Raw genomic sequence first — 13,934 nt, forward strand, 5'->3', positions numbered from 1 at the left:
TAATTACTTCTCTTTCAAGACAATGCAAAAACTTCTAGCTCTAGGCATTGTGTTTGCTACATTAAAACTGAGAGGGAGCTTTTATAGCACAATCATAAAGCAACTTAGTTTCAACTTATTTTCTTGAAGTTTTGCAAGTTAACCTTTTATGTTCTAGTTTCTACTGTTAAAATATACATTTGCATAGATATATAATTTATATGCATTTCTGTTCTAAGCAGGGCATGCTGTGGTTACATTTTAGCTCAAGTATATAACATACAGTTCTGTATAAGTCATATCAATGTTCACAAATGACATAGAATTGGTTACAAAATTCCAGATAGCTGGACTGGGAATATTTCTCTATGATCACACCCCCCAATCCAGTTTTTCAAGTGACCCTTGAGAAAAGTTGCTTGAGATGGTTGAGCCTATCTGGGAATACCTTACCCTATTCCCTGTCTTGACAGGCCATCTGTGTTGGCATTGCTAACCCCACTGCGGTGCTGTACTCATATCATATGCTTGCAGCCCTAGGCTCCACCTTAGTAACTTGGCGTTTTGCTGGCTGGCTCTATGTAGCCATGTTAAGGGATCATGGTCTGTAACTACAATGAATTTCCTTCCATACAGATAAGGCTGAAGTTTCTGCAGTGCCCACACTATGGCTAGGCATTCCTTTTCTACTGCTGCATAGCATTCCTCCCTGGGTTGGAGCCTACGACTGAGATATAACACTGAGTGCTCTTCTCCCTCTGAGGAAACCTGGCTAAGTACTGCCCCCAATCCATAGTTTGAAGCATCCACCTGCACAACAAATTATATGCTGTAATCTGGACTGGCTATTACAGGGCGTCCTCCCAAAGCTCCTTTAAGCTTCTGGAATGTCTGCTCACATGCTGGAATCCACACTACTTATCTGGCTTGTTTTTCCTTGTCAGGTCTGTGAGGGGAGCAGCTATGGTACTATAATTGGAAACAAACTTTCTGTAGTACCCTGCTGTCCCTAAGAATGCCCTCACCTGCTTTATTGTAACAGGGGCAGGCCATGCCTGAATGGCTTCCGCTTCGGCAGGTTCTGGCCTGATCTTACCACTCCCCACTCTATGTCCCAGGTAGGAGACCTCTGCCATACCCACCTGACATTTGCTGGGCTTAATGGTCAATCCTGCCCTCTGTAGTCTGCCCAACACCTCCCTGACATGCTGAAGGTGCTCTTGCCAGGAATGGCTGTAGATGGCAATATCATCTAGGTAAGCAAGGTCAAAATCTCCTGCTCCTGCTATGATACAATCTACCAGCCTCTGGAAAGTCACTTGGGCATTGTTCATCCCAAAGGGCATCTTCATGAACTCATACAAGTCAAAAGGAGTCACAAAGGCTGACCTCCCTCTAGCACTGGGAGTCAAGGGCCCCTGCCAGTAACCCTTGGTAAGATCAATAGTGGTAAGAAACTTAGCCCCACCCAGCTCCTCTAGGGCTTTATCTTTCCTAGGCATAGGTTAAGTATCTGACTTTGTGTGACTATTTAATTTCCTATAGTCTACACAGAACTTGGTGCTGCCATCCTTCTTTGGTACTAGCATCACTGGGGAGGTCCAGGGCTGCTGGTCTCTTGGATTACCCCTAGTTCCAACATCTCCTGTATCTCCTCCCTCAGAGTCTCTTTGACTCTCTCAGGCACCCTATAAGAAACCTGATTAATAGGCCTTTAGGATCCAGTATCCACATGGTGTTCCACCAGGTGGGTGCTCCATGGTTTCCCAGTGAACATGTCCCCAAACTCCTGTAATACTGCTTGGATTTCCTGAACCTGGGTAAGGGATAGCTACTAGGACACTGCTACCCCTTTCACTGAGGTGTCAGTCCGAGCCTCACTGAGGAGATCAGTCACCAGATCCCCCACAGACTCCTCCTGGCATCCACTGCAGATACTCCAGATGAGGGCATCCCTGTCATGATAAGGTTTCATCATGTTAACATGCTAAAGTTTGTGCCCCTGTCCCCTGACTAGCAGTTCTAACATGTAGTTAACATCACTGACTTTCCTTACTGCCTTGTAGGGTCCCTCCCAGGCTGCATGCAGCTTTTTGTGTCTGACAGGAATGAGAACCATTACCTGCTGCCCTACAGCATACTCTCTAGCTCAAGCATTCCTGTCATACCAGACCTTTTTCTGCTGTTGGGCTTCTGCCAAGTTCGCCTGGGCCAAGCCCATGAGTTCCCTGAGCCTTGTCCTGAGGTGTAGGATATATGCCACAACAGACTCATTGTGGGATTCACATTCACCCTCCCACTCATCTCAAATCAAATCTAGAGGTCCCCTCACCCTATGTCCATACAGCAACTTGAAGGGTGAAAAACCTGTGGATTCCTGTGGAACCTCTCTGTAGGCAAACAACAGATGGGGCAAATATTTGTCCCACTCCCTCTTAAACTGGTCTGCAAATGCCCATAGCATCATCTTGAGTGTAGAGTTTAACCTCTCAACAAGACCATTAGTCTGGAGATGGTAGGGGGTGGTCTTTAAGTGCTTCACCCCACAGTACTTCCACAGACAAGCTAGCAGGTCTGATGTCAAATTGGCCACCTCAGTCAGTCAGTATTTCTTTTGGGAAACCTATCCTGCTGAAAATCTCTAACAAAGCATTTGCCACCTTTTCTGCCTCAGTAGAGGGCATGGCCACTGCTTCAGGGTATCTGGTAGCATAATCTACTACCACTAGGATATACTTTTTCCCTGTGGAGCTTGGGGTACTCAGAAGTCCCACAATATCCATAGATACCCTATGAAATGGCTCCTCAATCACAGGCAAAGGCATCAAAGGAGCTTTCACCTTATCCCCTGCTTTCCCTTCCTTTTGGCACTACTCACAGGTCCTGCAGTACCCTGTTACATCCCAGGCCAATAAAAGTTCTGCATCATACATCTCTTTGTATGTTTTATGCCCATATGACCTGCAAAGGGAATATCATGGGCTATGGCTAGAAGTGCTAGATGGTAGGCTCTGGGCAATACCAAATGCTGTATTCTCTCACCCTCTATCCCTCCCTCAGGGATCCACTCTCTATACAGTAACCCTTTGTCCCAGTATACAGGTTCCTCCTTCCCTTGAGAATCTGGTGCCTCACTAGCTACCTTCTTCAGGCCTTGTAATGTAGGGTCTGAGAGCTGAGCCTGTCTCAACTCTCTCTTTGTAACCCTTCCCAGCTCCCCTTCCACAGGAAGTCTGGCATCGTCTGACAGTGGTGCCTCACTGTCAGACTGGTTACTACTACTCACCTCTTGCCTTGCAGTCACTCTGTTCAAAGGAACATCAGTACACACAACCAGCTGTAGCTCACCTTCAGTCTCACTGCTACAGGTTAGCTCCCTCCCTGAAGTAACCACCTCACCAGTCCTGGCTGCAAGTGTGCGGTCTGTCTGGGTCTTTCCCAGACTACTAGACCCACATGCTTATCTCCACGTCTGACTGTGTGTAACTGCATGCACACACAGTACTGCATTATCAAAATCATTCCCTATCAGGACATCTGTAGGGATATCCTCAAACAGGCCTACTTGCTGGCTTCCTTTTCCACCCTCCCAGTCAAGGTGAACCCTAGCCAAAGGTATTTGGAATGGGGTCCTTCCTAAAGCTCTGACTGGAGTATATTGCCCAAGCAAGTAGTGGTCCTCTGTAACCATTGCAGGCTTCACAATGGTTAGGTCAGAGGCTGTGTCTCTCTTAGCAGTGGCCTCTTTCCCATCCACTAAGATAGGATATAACCTCTTGTGGTAGTTTGGTACCCTTGTCTCAAGACAACTTGCTGCTGACATTCTGTCATTCCCACTTACTGGCTCTCCCACATTTTGTTCCCCACCTTGCCTCTGTGGACATCTATATGCTACATGGCCCCACTGGTTGCATTTAAAACATTTAACCCTTGGTCTTGGACATGTACCTGGACTAGTGGCTTCCCCTGCTACTGACGGACTCTGTTGGGGTAGTCTGGGCTGCCCACCATGGGTTCCCTTAGACCCATGAGCTGCACTGGGTGTCCCTTTTCTGTGCAGTGATGCCCTGCTTGCTTGATATAGGTCTCCCTTCTTCCTCAACTCATCTGCAGTATTGCATTGTCTATCAGCTAACCAGATTCTCATGTCCTCAGACAAAGTTCTAAGGTCTTGTTCCCTCACCAAAAGGTCTTCCAGCCCTTCAAAAGTGGTGACCTGACATCCACTTGCCCACCTACGAAAGTAAGTGCTTAGTTCAGCAATATATTGATACAACTTTTATCTGCCTTTCTCCTATGCTCACGAAACTGTTTTCTATAAGCTTTAAGTGTTAACTTAAAGCATTCTAAAAGACAGTTTATTACAATCTTATAATTTAAGCAATCAGTATCAGACAATTTAGAAATAGCGGATACAGCTGTGCCATGGAGTAAGGGGGGGGGGGGTCAGGAACCATATCCAGAGCCCTTGATCAACATTGTACTGTTTACATACCCTCTTAAACATATGAATGAAACTATCAAAATTATCACCTCTGTAAACTGTGGAAACAATTTACTGACCTTTGTTGTATCTAGGGTTCAGTTACTCCCTTCCCAATTACCTCCATGACTCTGGCAAAGAGTGAGCATTTCCTTTTCATGTTGCCTCTGCCTCTCCTCTACCTCTCCTTCTTCTCAGTCTGTAGATGTCATAGTTTTTCCTCAGCCTCTAGATGTCTCAGTCTCTCTGCTACTTCTATTTCCAAACCAAACTCGGCCTCCAGCTCATCTGTTTAACTCCAGACAGATTTTTTAGTCCTCTGTGAAAAGGTTGAGATGTCCATTTTTCTGAGAGTTGTACATCTCCAAGGACAGCCTAGTTGTCCTCCTCATCACTGGTCTGCGATGCAGCTGTGCCCAAACCTACAATAATTTCTGCCTTAGTCAGGTTGGCATGCAACAGTCCTTTACCCTGGCACATCTCAGCCAACTGTCTCTTTGTCATCTTGCCATACTCCTCTGCTGACATGCTTGCCTGCTCTCCCTGACTAAGCTAACAAAAAAATAAATAAATAAAACAATTGTGATGTGAAACTCTGAATGTTCACTGTTAGGCTGATTGAGAGTACAAACACCTTCAGTGACTGCTTTAGACAAGCTACAGAAATTCAATATCCACACCACTACAAGCCAATTATAGGTTCATAGGTTCATAGGTGTGTACTAGGCAAATGGCCCTGGAGCCTTTACAAGCCTAGTCCATAGGATTACCCTGGTATCGTGCCACCCAACCTTAGTTCCTAGTGCCTCTGTCGAGTAGAACCACTGGCGTGATCCCGGGGTGAAGTTTCTATTTCCCATGCACTCATCAAGATTTCTCTTGGAAGAGGGCCAGTGAGGTGCTCTGCTTGACATGTATGAGAAGTCTATTCCATAGCATGGGCAGTCTCTGGGTTATGAACCTGTCCCTCCAGCATGTTCTGTTGAGTGTGGTAGTGAGGTTGAGGTCTCTAGAGCATGGGGTGCAGAAGGATTGGGATTTCTTTAGATGTAACATTTCTAAGAGAGCTGGGTCAGACATGGCTTTGTAAGTCAAGCAGAGATCACCTCTAAGCAGGCGATATGAGTCAGAGAATAGTTGAAGTTTTTTGAGTCTGTCCATATAGGACAAGTGTTTAAGGCCTAGGATTCTCTTTGTGAGGTACTTTTGTGGCCTCTCCAGTTGCTGCAGGTGTCTAGTGAGGTACATGCCAAATGAGGCATTGTACTCGACGATTGGCCTAATGAGGGAAGAGTAGAGGAAGACAATGACTGCTTTCTTCCTGGATGCAAAACCCTTAGTAATGAGATGTGCCACACAGAAGGACTTTCTGACCACAGTGGCAGTGTGGTGGTCAAAAGAGAGGTTGCTGTCAACCTGTGTTCCCAGATCTCGTATAATGCCTTCTGTGTTCAGTGGGCTACCATCAATGTGGTAATTCAAGGGAACCGGGTTTTTCCCAAAGGGGATGAATACACATTTTATGGCATTGAGCTTAAGGCCATGGTTCTGACACCAGACTTTGGTCTCATTGAGGCCTTTCTGTAGGATGTCAGCATCAATTGGGGAGTTAATAATAGCTCCCAACTTGCAATCATCTGCAAACTTTGTCAGCCAGAGTCCCTTCATGTTGGCCTGGACTTTAGAGAAGTAGATACCAAACAGGAGAGGACCCAGGACTGATCCCTGTGGGACTCCACTCATAACTGGTCAGCAGTCTGACTTGGAGTCAGCTACTTTCACACTGTGGGTTCCATCTGTGAGCCAGTTTGCAACCCACCTAGTGATTTAGGGGTTGATGCCTAGCTTAGTAAGTTTTTCTATGATTCCTGAGTGGGGAATGGTATCAAAGGCCTTGGCCAGATCAAGGTAGGCTGTATGAACCACCTTACCTTCATCCACAGTTCTGGTAACTGACTCAAAGAAGTCAACCAAGTTGAGCAGGCATGATCTACCCTCCACAAAACCAAACTGTGTAGGATCCAGAGTTTGGCGTTTCCCTATATACTTGTTTATTAGGTCCATGATGATGCATTCCATAGCTTTACATATCAGACTCATCAGACTCATCAAGCTAATGGGGCAGTAGTTCCCAGGGTCTCCTTTGTGGAGAGGGATGACTGTAGCAGTGCACCATTTGGTGGGGACAAAGCTTGAGGTGAGGCTGTGATTGAACAGGGCACACAGGTGAGGTGCCAGCTCACTCTGTAGTTCATGTAGAACACAGCCAGGGATACTATCAGGTCCCATAGAAGCTGTATTCTTGGCCCTGACAGTGCTGTTTTAACCTGTGCAGCAGTAATACTGGGTGCCTGGAAATCTACTGGTATTGTGATTGGTCCTTTGGGGGAAAGAGGTAAAGTTAGCACTGAATCTGTTTGCCAGTATATTTGCAATATCTGTTGGCTCGGTATAGGAGATAACATTGTGCAGTAGCTCAGTGCAAATCTGGGTATTGCAATGGAGATTCTTTACATAACTATAGAAGGCCTTGTGGTTGTCTTTACTATCTGCTGCAATTCTGTTTTCATAGCTAGCTTTAGAGGATTTGATGAGGGATCTCAACCTTTTGCTGAGACTGATAAGAGAGTCTTTCCAGTTTTGGGACTTCACCTTATTCCGCATCAGTTTCCTCCTTCTGTTGTACAGTTTGTTTATGGCAGGGGGACCACTAGATTGGCTTCCTTTTTTTTGAGGAGAGCGTCTTAGTTCTATTGGGTATGGCAAGACCCATGCATTTGTGTACGTGTTTGTACAGTGCATTGGTGTATGATATGGTGGTCATGCAACTATTCTCCATTTGCATGGATACCGTGAAGTTAGCCACCTCTGTTTTTAGGAGCCCAAAGTTTTCTTTGGAGAAGTTTTTCATGGTGGTTACCTTTCTTGGGGGGGGGGGGATGTGGATTTCCAAGGTGATTAGCTCGTGATCGTATCTAACCATGTGGCTATCTCTCCATTGTCAATCAATTAATATGTGATGTGGATATCCCACCACTGGTCACCCATTAATATGTGACACCCCTGCATTAGCCCAGTAATCAAGGAGCCTCAATCCTCACCACTGGCAACAGCTAGGGGATGTACACACTGGAAGGATGACAAGTACACACACAGTAAAGTGCAATTTCCCTTAAGAGCACTGAGAGACCACAGTCAGTCTGGGGCTGGTTTCTCCCAATCCCCAATAAGACTCCCCACTGGCACAACTATAGGGTTAATGTCTCAGCTGAGGGTCTAAGCCAAGACCTCCAGCACCCTCTCTGTCCAACCAGTGTATCGTGTCCCTTCCCAAGTAGCTGACACACACACGCACACACACACACACACACACACACACACACACACACACACACACACACACACACACTTTGAGGTTTGATCTACCCACATACCTGGGAAAGGCTGGCACAGGCTTACTAACTATGCCCCCTTCTACCCAGACTATAAAGTAGTTTCCACTGCCACCAACCCCTACTTATCATCTACTATAAGGCCCTTACAAAGGGTGTCCAATCCTACTGTGTAATGTTACTATCAATCTAATGATAGTCTGACCAAGCCTTGCAAGCCTATTTAAGAGTGGCATGTATAGTGTCAACAAATACATACACAAGCACTCTAAAAGCTTAAGTATATCTCACAAATATCAGCCACAATGATAGGTTTAAATATCCAAAATGTTAGGCTCTTTAGGAAACACCACAAATATGGCAATCTCATTTTATTACCAGCTAAAAAGGCAGTAAAAAAATCAAACAGTGACTCAGGAAACAAAGCCACTAACACATAGGTTTAAATATATTTAATAATAAATAATAAAAGAATAAGACAATACTTAGTCAATCAATACAGTATCTTCAGAGTTCAAAATTACAGGAAATATTTTAAAACAATATTGCAGGACAGTCTCAAATAAATACAGAAAACATCTAAACTAATCTTTACTATATTCCTATCTATATCTAAGAGAGATACTATGCCCTAAATCTTACTTACAGCAAGACAAGTGCAGATGGTGATGAGTGGATGCTCTTGCTAGGTCCAAGACAAAATACAAAATGCACAGTCTCTCTCTGAGAGGGTTCTTAAATTAATATCACATTTTACTGCTGGGTTAGCTTGGATGACATCACTTTTTGTCACTTGACTTCATTTCCCAGCCTAAAACAGAAACTAACAGAATTTAACATCTGTGTTAAAAATACATATCTCTCAGATGTTTGCAGATCTTGGAAGTCGTAAAAGAATAAAATGCTTTTACATTTGAAACCTAGTCATTACTTCTCTTTCAAAACAATACAAAATCTTCTAGCTCTAGATATTGTGTCAGCTACACTGAAACTGACTGAGAGAGAACTTTTATAGCACAATCGTAAAGCAACTTAATTTCAACTTATTTTCTTGAACTTTTGCAAGTTAACCCTTTTATGTTCTAGTTTCTACTGTTAAAACATATATTTGCACAGGTATATAGTTTATATGCATTTCTGTTCTAAGTCATCAGGATATGCTGTGGTTACATTTTAGCTCAGTACATAACATACAGTTCTGTATAAATCATATCAATATTGACAAATGACTTTTAATTATTTATAGATTTCCAGGTAGCTGGGCTGGCAATATTTCCCGATATCACAATATATATATATATATATATATATATATATATATATATGTGTGTGTGTGTCAGATGATCGGGTTTTCAGAAACTAAAAATTCATACGGTCAAGACAATATGATTGCTTTTCCAAAACCTGAACATAAAAAACCCCCCCACTAAAATCTACCTTTTTACATTTTTGTAGGGGTGCAAGACCCTCTGCACTCCCCATTGGGGGGCTGCACCCCTTACAAATTATATATACCAACTCTGCGATCGCATTACAGTGAGGAAAAGGTTACATTTACCAATCTGCACTGTAACATTTTCTCCATTCAAAAGCTTCGGGTTTTCAAAAACTCAATCATATGGTCTCGACCATATGAATTTCGAGTTTCTAAAAACTTGATCATCTGATAGTGACCCATATATATTTTTTTCTTTTTTGTTTCTATTCTTACTGCCATATAAAATTAGGTAAAATGTGCAATAATTAACTACTTTATACTATTCGGATGACCATCATCCTGGTTTCTTCCTTTTTTCTAGTTACAAACGCAGTAGTCAACTATGTTGCACATTAATGCTGTACCACCACCCCCACCTCCACTCAGTCTTAACACAATATTAATGAAAAAAAAAAAAAAAAGTCAAAAATAATGGGACTAAAACTGAACAAAAAGGCACATTTTAAAATTTCAGTATATCCTCTTTCCTCACATCTGGAAAGTCAATGTGTTTTGATAGCATAATGTAAACACTGTTTGCAGTCTGTGGTAGTTGTCTGTGTTTGCAGTCAAATACCCTCTGATGCCACACTGAGATAGAGCTTGAAAATATATGAGATATAGTTCACTTTATTTCATTATCCTTTCTGAAACTGTCAGCTTCATCACTGATATTTGCTTTTAAAAAAATAGGTTTCTGTTTTATCCCTTCCTGTTTTTCATGCAGCTTGCATTACAGCCGTGTTACTGACATCACATAAATCATTGTAATGCTCACTGCAGGGATAACATACACAAAAATAGCTTACTTAAACAGCAGTACTATTAGTTTACCTGCCCTCATTAATAAGGAAAAATGCGAATGTTGTTAAAAAAAATGGCCAAATGAGGCATGCAGAAGTGTACAAGAATGTTCTATTTTTCATATTTTCCAGTGACGATGGGCACTGTTTCAAGTAGCTTTATGTGAACTACCCCACTGATTTTGCTCTATATATCTTCAACAATTTGTGTTAATTTAAAATTCTGTTACAGAAAAAATAATGCTCATTATTGCAGAATGTTAGCTGTCCAAACTTGTGTTAGATTAATAGTGTTACATTCCTTAAAACCAGGGAGCAGTGCCTGTTGCGTGATAGAAAAATATTGTAGAATACATATTCAAATACAGCTGAAGAAATGAAGCTGTACTGTGTGATTCATTGGCATAGTTTGCCGTGTTAAAGTACAGGAAAAAAGATGGAAAGCGTCATTCTGTATCTATTAGCCAACAGTGCATCAGGTCTTCAAAACTGATTACAGGCAGCAAAACTGGCATCCACTATGTAGTACATGTGCAAATGTGAAACAAAGCATGCATAACAGTGTTAATGTAATCCAAAGAAAGATATACTGTGCACCAAAACTACCATGTGGCACTGCATTACAACATAGTTACACAAGTCGGTAAAACAGCCATAAGCCAAGGGCTGCCATTGCAGTACGGTTACTGAAGTAGTCGGTGCAACATTGCTAGCAGTTCATGCTTAACCCACGCATCCAGGACACAAGAATATATAGCCATTTTCTCATATAAATACATATACATCACATATGTACACACAGACACATACCCACACTCACACACATGCATGCTTGCAGTAGCATGTGTAAAGCAAAGTATAGGAGGCAGCCACCCGAGGTACAAGGTGTGATAGCATGATAGTAGAGTGGGAAGGCATTAGGACCTGGAGGAGCACCAGATTGGATAAAGTTTTCTCTCTCTGTCTCTCTCTCTCTCTTTCACATAGAATGTTAGGGAGTAGGACCCTAGGATCTAGGTCCTCTTTAGAGAAGGGATGAATGCCATACTGGAGAAAGAACTTTTTTGTGTTTATATTTTTTTCCTTTCCTCAACCTGTTGTTGAGGGACACGATATTGAAAAAAAGCACCATTTGCCAAATGACAGTCACTGAGTACTGTGATCTAATAAGGTATGAAAATAAGGACTTAGTACATAGGTTAATGAGGCAAATGCATTTCAGATATATTTTGAACTGTGTTGCCTTCTCCTCTTTATCAGTCTGGCTGTCTCAGTCAAGCCTTAGTGCAGCTTTCTCTGAAAGTCTCTATACTGCAGCACACAGACACATAAGTATATAAGTTCTTCAGCCAGTACTGCTTTTCATCTATGTTGGGGTCAGTTCATCATCCTAGACCATTAGGAGAAAACATAACATAGACAAAACCATTTTACTCTGTGTGCTGCTGTTTAATAGAATTTCATATGCAATATTCAACCAACACTTTAACACTGGAAATGACTTTCTGAACTAGTCTGGTATAAACCTCCGTTAGACATTCAGTAAATCATCAATTTCACCTGAGAATCTCTGAGTCCACCTAATGGAAATGTTGCTATATCATAACCTTTTGTGACTTTTTTTTATACCATGGAACTGCTGTAGATGTCTACCATTTTGAACTAATGGTTTGTACAGAGTCAGAGCACTTCTACGTTAAGCATGAAAGTCGTTGTTCATTTTGGCCGTGCTACCTATCCAGCTAACAAAACATAATATATAAAATGTATATTTTTTTACAGCGCTAGTTTATTTCTTATGCAGATGTTATATATTTAGTCACTCAGCAGTTCAAACAGACATTTGAAGAAAGGATTTTACTTGTGGAGTAAAGCCCCCTATACTCCATATGCAGGGTTCTGCAACCCTACATCCTCTAACAGAATTACCTCTGAGGTTGCATGACATTATAAGCAAGTTATATATATCCTTTCATCAGAAGTTAGTATAATCTGCCTGGCTCAAGCAAACAGGTTTCAACTACTAGTATGCAACTAAGCAAATAAAAGCCATTTCCTCTCCTTTTTACCTCCAATTGCTTGAGTGTGGATATATAATAGTTTGCTCTGTAACAGACAAATGTAGTTTCTAGAATGAGTGTTTCACTCTCTCATCCCTCAGCAAAATACATGTTCTTGATATTCGTAGCACAGTAGGCCTAGAATAATTTAATTCACCTTCCACTTCTTCCCCTTCCTTTCAAGAATTTGTAACCACCCCTTCAACACCAGCTTCCTGCTTCCTTAATTATAGGGATCAGTGACAGGCCCAGGAGGTGTAGCCTAACAGAGCAGTCCAAAGTGATCCATAATTATGTGGTCCTAAGGTTATTGTGATTTTATTTTCTAGATGAACAGGACTTCCATTTTACAGAAAAGTGTATTGCCATTGCAGAACTTGGCATAATATACTGTGCCATCATGTAATATTCCCCAATGTTCCACAAGTCGTAATGTACCTGCAGCTCTCACACTTGTATGTCTGGCATGGGGATATGATTGGCTAGTAATGCAGATAGCACTGTGGTCTACTTGGATTATGACAGTTGCATGAAAGTACACCTTTTTCATGAGAGACTTACCATTGCATTAGGCTTCATCAAGGTCACAGTCTTGGGCCTCTGAAGTCACAGAATCTTACTGAATTTATGAATGCAATGGAATAAATATCTTCATGATACAGTCCTCCCCGATGAAAGCCATCACACTAGTTAATTGAAAAAGGAATAACTTACTTGATTTCAGAAATGCATCTGTAAGAATGCTAATGAGGTGGCTTGAAATCTTGACCAAAATGTACTGTAACTGATGCTGTAACTGGCTTTTAATGACATTAACCATTAGTCCTTTAATATGCAGCTCAAACTGATTTCTAGGACTGTTAACTTGTGGGATTCAGATAAGCATTTCCTTGCAATAAAACTGGAACTGATTTGTGTATATAATGTTGATATAATACTGTTTCTGTTTTGCTGCTAATCAGACATTTGTTTTTGTTTTGGTGGACACATCTCACTGCGTTCTTGCACACCGGTGATCTGTGCACTGCTACCCCTAGTGCATTAGGCCTTTCTGTGGACCAGCTGAATACAGACCATGTGTCACTACTGATTTGCATATCTAATGGATGACTGTAGTTTTATTTTCTATGACGTACATGTATTTTTGTACTATTATTATATTTATTTTCTCCATATTATATTTAGAGTTTTATTATTCTCTATAATCTTCAAAATGTCAATCATTAGAATATAACTACACTGATCTTAAGGGGAAGAAAGCACACATCCAAACTAAACTGTAATTCTGTTACACTGAATTTGTGCCCCCTAATTCTGTGATGTCTTCTGTAAAAAGTGATATTTCATGCTAAGATAAAGCATACTCGTAAATGGAATGTGCATTATTCATAATGTGATTGTAACTGTTGTGACTAAGTAACTTAAACTGTGTAAGGTGCATTAAGTTGTAGCTTACATCACAGAAAATAAGATGGTATATAGTTAAAAGTTGTTAACACAGGGTTTTTTTAATATATCTGATCCTGCTGGTCCTTGTGTTGGAAGGAGTGATCTGAGGGGGCAATTGCCTTTTAAAGGTACTCTTAAATCTGGCTTGTGCACACCCTCATAGTAAGTACAGTAAGGTACCATTTAACAGCCCAAAGCACCATTGTTGTCATCTTCCTTTTGTTGCATGAATTCTACCTCATCTGTCTGTTAAAATTACTTGATGTTTTTCATGTAGGTTCTGTACTGTTT

This window comes from Protopterus annectens, chromosome 8.part0 (assembly GCF_019279795.1).
Source record: "Protopterus annectens isolate FY-2018-M chromosome 8.part0, PAN1.0, whole genome shotgun sequence".
NCBI classification, from domain to species: domain Eukaryota; kingdom Metazoa; phylum Chordata; order Ceratodontiformes; family Protopteridae; genus Protopterus; species Protopterus annectens.